Here is a 6,729-nt window from a genome sequence, read left to right as displayed (position 1 = left end):
GATAGATAGCCAATCTGTATTGACCCGTAGGTATTAAAGCAGGCATTTGCATTTACTTGCTTATATTTTTTCACCAAATTTATCACCGAGTTGTACTTTGCACCAAATTATGTGCACTTTTTGAAGCACTGAGGAATTAAATGCTGATGTAAAATGCTTTGTGAAATGAGATATATTTTCGATTGTACAGTATATATCGAACACAAGTGGCAAATTAAGGTGGGGTCCAGGAGTATGAGTGAAGAGGAACAAGCACCATGCATAGTTAATGTTGCCCACCCCTCCCCCAAATAACTAATGACGTTCCTCTTGTAAGCTGTACACTTCAGCCACTAACATATTCCTAACTGCTGTTTCAGTGGGTAAACGTCATGACGCCAGCATGAGTAGTATAGGAGTTGGGGGTACCAAATCAATTTTTGATTTGTTACCAAACCCAACTCATATCCAACTTTTTCATTTGATGGAAATCTTAATTAGTTTTTATACTTTCATCAATATACTTAATAGTTATGGATATTTTTACTTTTCAGTTTCTGATCATCAGTAAACTTATATGATATTTTAAATCATTTAAAATTGTTTGAAAAAAATAAAATCTATAATATATTTATAATGTCTTTTCTGTGATAAACAATTAGTAAAAGTCGATCATAGTGTGAAAGTGGTTGAATCATGTTGTAGTGAACCAGATATAGTTAAAAAAAATGATAATATTATTGTATGTCTAAATTGTGGTTCAGTTTATGGTTATGAATATTTCAATTTTTACGAGAGTATGTATAAAATACGGCGAAAATTGGTATATCATAGGAAGTATCATATTGATAATGTTATTTGCCGTATACGTCATAAGACAAATGTACAAATATCTCGTGATAAAATAGATAAGATTGAAAAAATTTTCCCTTAAATTGATAAGTGTAAAGGAATGATCAGTATAAAATTTATTCTAAGACAGTTTTTTTTTTATATACTCGGGTCTCCATACAAAGATATTCAAATAACAAAATCGAAAAGGACAAAGGCATATTACACAGAATATTGGCACATCATTGTTGCATTGATAGGTTATAAAATTAAGTCTATTCTTCAGTGAATATGTCATTGTATTTTTGAAGGAATTTATCAACAACTGGGCTATTATCACAAACATAATTATCTATGCTGTTCATTTTTGTATGAAGATAAGAAGGTTTGAAATCTCCTCTTCTAATCATATCTTTTATGTTGTTCAACAAATGTTGATAACTCTGATATGCATATGTGCAATTTTGAATTTTTATTTCAAGATTTTTATAATTCATCCAGCCTTGAATCAAAAGTGCTACAGTTGAAATTGCAACTAAGCTGACACCACCTGTTGCTAGACTTGAAGCTAAACCTCCAGATGCAAAAACAATAGATAGTGAATTGACAAGTAATTTTCATTTTTTAAAACGTTTCATTGCTTGTTTATAAGCCCAATACTTTTTATGGTATGTATGGTAATACATTTTTAATTCCTTGATCTTTTCTTCTGTAAGTTTGTCTGAAATATGATTTCAGTTAAATATGCTTTTACGTTGGTTTGTCATATATATAGTTTATATTATTAATCTCGTGGAAAGACAATACAAGATTCCACAAATCTGTCCACAAAATGGTGAATTTTTAATCAATGTTGGTGTATATTTTTTGGAATAGCATATGTGACCTTCCACGGGAAAACGTACACTAACGCTAAACCGTTAAATTGACCGAAGCGTTAGATATCCGTTAGCCGTCCGTTAGAAGTTTACATGAAACCGTCAGAGCGTCAACTTCATCCGTTAGAACGTTAGTCTTATCCGTCAGAACGTTAGGTTCATCCGTCAGAGCGTCAGCCTCGTCCGTTAGGGGTTTAGCCTCGTCCGTTAGAGCGTTAGTCTCATACGTCAGATGTATAATAGTTATTAACCTTATCCGTTGGGCAAATCTTGGATTCTGTTGGCAAGTGAATTAATAATCTGTATCGATTGTTCCGGACCAGAGGATTCGTAGAGCGTCGTTTAAAAATGTGACCCTCTTTGGGAAAACCGGCCGTGTCCTTCTACAACTTAGTAGAATTACATGTAGTAGAGCGCTTTTTAAAAAATTAAAAATACCGAGAAAAATGAAGGGTTTGTGTTCGACGTTCACCTCTGCGTACCAATAGTAAAACAAGGGTGGAAAGCTCGATTTCGGATCGCTCCAGCACCAAGCCGATTTTCACTGACAAATTCGCATCGTACAGGTTTCAAATCACGCACCAATCAAGCTGAAACTCACAAACAAATTCCTATCGTACAGGTTTCAAATCATGCACCAAGCAAGCTGAAACCCAGAGGTTTCCTTTCATGCCATTATATCTGAAATCCGTCCAAAACTCGAAGCGCTGGACCTCAAATAAAATTGAAAAAATCCAGCATTCGGAACTCCAAGGAAGCGTAGTTGGAGTTTGGTGTGACGGCTTGCAGCCGTCACAACGTTTGCTCCTCTGTGATTGGCTAATAAGAAATCATCATCCAATCAGAGAGGAGCACATGGCGTGACGGCTGCAAGCATGTATCTAAAGCCGGTAAACGAAAATCCTGCTACGCATCCTTGGCGCTGGGAATGCTGGAGTTTTCGATATTATTTGAGGTTGAGCGCTTCGAGTCTTGGATGGATTTCAAGCTGAAATAACTACGCTAATAGGTAGAATGGACAATAAACACTCCAAAAACGAAGACCAAAGATCGAAGACCCATCCTGCGCGAAGGCCAAATTAAATGTGATTGAATGATGCATGACTTACCAAATTTCAACTGAAAAATATCTGTTTAACTTAACCACTCGCCTGGAGTTTCTCGCGAGCTTTTTTGCCCCCTCGGCATCTTAACTGACGATACAGAACTCTTTTATCGTATTTATAGCAAAGAGCTCTCTTATGAACGCACCGCTTTGAATTTATCGTTACTTTGGCTTTGAAAACAACATGAAATGCTACATTTCTTTGGATGAAAATAATCATTTGTTGTATTTTACTTTGCAACTACAGTAGCTAATGAAGTAATGGATGCCGTGAGAAATTCACAATTTAGTAATGCATCGCTTCATTGTGAGTCCGACGGTCAAAACATATCGAGATTAGCCACTTTTATCCGGACTTCGTTGCATTCAGCAGTTATGGCGCCATGGGCGCGCCTCTTCGGAATCGTATTTTAAAAGTCACGCAATCGTTTCTGGTGGCCTGTCTACATCGTAGTATTCTTAAAGCAAAAAACTCGCTGAAATGTGCATCCGATTTGTTTTGGCCAGCTCACGATGGTGCTAGTACTTCAAACCATGGCCTTTGTTCGATGAACGGTAATCGCTCTTTACGTTGTGGTGTCATCGATCAGCCTTTCGAGCTTAGAACTAAGACTTGGTGTTAAAGCGCTAAGGCAGAACGTTAGAACTGATGGAAAGAACGTTAGAGCGTTGGCACAAACCGTTAGAGCGTTAGCACAAACCGTTAGAGCGTTAGCACAAACCGTCAGAGCGTTAGTAAAAAACGTTAAACCAATCTTCAAAACCGTTGAATATCCGTTAACCGTCCGTTAGTTTTAAGCCGTTTAACGGGCAAACGTTAGTGTACGTTTTCCCGTGGAAGGTCACATATGTATAACCACGACTTAATGAATAGTGTGTATAAAACCTACCAAATACTATGAGTATTTAATATATCAATCCAACCAAGCATATCCTCCATTATCATGTCCATAAAGACCATTATTCCAATAACTTTGTGAAGAACCTCTTGAATCTAATTTGTAAACAATAAAGACATTGACTACATCATTGTTTAAATTCACTTGGCTTATCATTTTTTGTGAACCATTAAATTTTAGGAAATAATGACCATTTATTTTTTCAGCTTTTGTACAGACTGAGGGTCTTTTTGATGAATCTGTTTGATTGGCGTCGCTTTCTTCATTGCTTTTATCATATAATATTTCTACTTTTCTGCTTGAATCCATTTTGACATTTGCATTATTTGCTTTATCTATTTTATACACACATTGTGCATACATTCTTAAAATTTTCAGATACCCACAGATCAAGAAACGAATCACGAATGATATCAGCAACTTGTGATTTGATAACATGCTCATCTTTTTCTCCTTTTTTAACAATTAAATGTTTATCAGTTTCTATATGTCCATCATCATTTATTAAAAGTCGGGTTTCATTGGTGAAATCTTCATCATCTGAGTGATAGTCTGTTGTATATTCAATTTTTTTACCATTTTCGACAAGATAATCACCATTTTCTTTTTTTACATAGAGTGCCATATAAATACATCACATTATTTTACAGCCGATTTCAGTGCAGTGTATAGACCCGGGTTTTTGAAACATCATTCGCCCGTGCATGATTCGCCCGTCGTGATTCGACCATAATCATGTGACTCTAACAAGAAGCGTGGAAACGGCAGTAAAACTCTTCGATAACAAGCGGGAGGCAGAGCCTGCATTATGTAAAATAAAGGATGGCAAAGCAAAAAGTGGCCATACGGATTGTTTTCTACCAGAAGAACAACCTTGAGCGTTTGGAAAGGGGGCAATTTGAGGCCCGGCGGCACAATCAGTAGTATTTCTTGCGGTTGCCGATGTAATCATAGCCGACAAAATATATTTTGTGATCAAAAGCTCGCTAATGCTCGCATTCTTTCATAAACAGATAGGTGACGATGGTGTATCAGCAGCTTTGCTGGAATTTTACCAGAAGAAAAGCGAAAAGTACGGAAATGACAAAGTTAGCCGGCTGCGATTAGCACAAAAAGGATTACTGCATTTAAAGTAGCAACATTTGACCAGAGAAATACGTTCTGCAAGGATTTGTTCGACGGCAAATTATATTTTCCTTCAATATGTATGTATCCTTTTTGAGTTTTGAGCCTCATGACTATTAGTTATTGCCAGAGTTGACTCAATTTGTATCCAGAGTTGGAAATAAGGAAAAACAGATTGATAGGTGATTTTTTGTGAAGGTTCAAATCATTACCCCCCCCCCCCCAACATTTTGGAAATCTCAATAAAGATAAAGGTACAATTTTCTGTTGTGACGTTAGTGTCTACTTTATTTGAGTATTCTATTTTCACAACGTGAACAGTTCAACTTGAACTAAGAACTAAACTTAGTAACACTTGATGAAGAATTGATTGACAATCAAGGTCTACCTTTCTTAGCGATGTAATAGGCAACTTCAAAAGATCGTACTAACATATGGCGCTCGTTTTCTGACATCCGTGCGAAACATTGCTTCAGAGGATTGTCATCCGGTATTTTATGGACCACGTGTTTTCGAAATTGATCTCCAAGAGTTTCTCGATTCTCGTGGTCATTTGCATCTGAATGCATTGCACTGATGTTATGTTCGTTGACGGCACTTCTTTGCCAGTTGTTGCTACCTTTTGTAATAAATGCATCGCTGTAGTTTCTACAAGAAGCAAGTCTCTTCTGCCACTTTGTACATATTTGAGAGTACATATGATTGTCGCGAATTTCAAGCCATTTGAATTCAGCACACCACTTCTTTAAAGTGCGAGCCTTTGGAACATTGCTTGCCATGTTAAAATGTCCATGAAAACTTCTTTCCATGTGCTTCTGCAATCTCCAATGTCAATTCAAACACCCCCCTCTAACATTACTGAGTTTCTGCAGTCACATTGTACAGCGGTTTTATTTGAGCGCGAAACATTTTGAGACGCCATTGACAGTCAATGCCATTATAGATCGCAAGTGTGAAATTCTGAACTTTATCAGAGATGAACGCCTTGATGTAGTGGAGGAACTTCATGAAAAAGAACTTCAGCTGCTAGACATAACAACAACTTTATCAGTCGGACAAGACTTGTCTTTGCTAATGGACAATTATCGTTCACTCCTGGACAATTATTGTTTATTCTTGGCAGATATTCTCAACATGTTGGCCAGCTTGGACGAAATGGAGGACTTTCTATTGAGAAATACTGGCTCTTATAAACAACGGCTCTTTTAGGAGCCACAACACTGAAAAAAGTTTTGACCACTAATATATATATATATTTTAAAAATTTTGTGAAATTATATTTAATTTATCGCTGGCAAATTTGATCGGTAATTACCGATCACCGGCCGTTATTTCCAACTCTGGTATCACTTCGGCGGCGCGACAGTAACATGTCAGTTTCATTTTGTCATTCGCATTTTCAAGTTGTGCTTCAACTTTAGCTACATCTCGGCAAAATACGACAACAAATGACACCTAAGTACGACAACAAATGACACTACAATGTCCGCAAAGCGTATGCACAATTAGGTATTTTACCCCGTACCCGAATTGTTCAATTAAGTGTAACGCCTTCCTATCAAGAAATGTAATATTTCACTCATCAGCGATTGATGATGGCTTGAAAATAAATTATTGCAAGGGACAATTTCTGCCCTCTCACGCATGTTGGTATTCATTTTTACCTCCTGTGATGAATTCAGTGAAAATACCATGTAATTGAGGTTTACCTGCTGAATAAGAGACGTGATGCGCCAGTCTAGTTAAACCGCGTCGATCTGCGCTGCTTTTGCCGATAAAAGCTGAAAATCGTGACTTACATGTATCTTAAATAAATGCTACCGAGGTTTTTACCTTAAATTTCGTCGAAAATAGTCTTATGTTTACACTTAATATCTCATCATTTACGAAATTTGCTGAGCTGTGGTAGCCT

Source organism: Montipora capricornis, chromosome 4, assembly GCF_036669925.1.
Source record: "Montipora capricornis isolate CH-2021 chromosome 4, ASM3666992v2, whole genome shotgun sequence".
Lineage (NCBI taxonomy): Eukaryota > Metazoa > Cnidaria > Anthozoa > Scleractinia > Acroporidae > Montipora > Montipora capricornis.
This window is presented reverse-complemented; position numbering follows the sequence as displayed.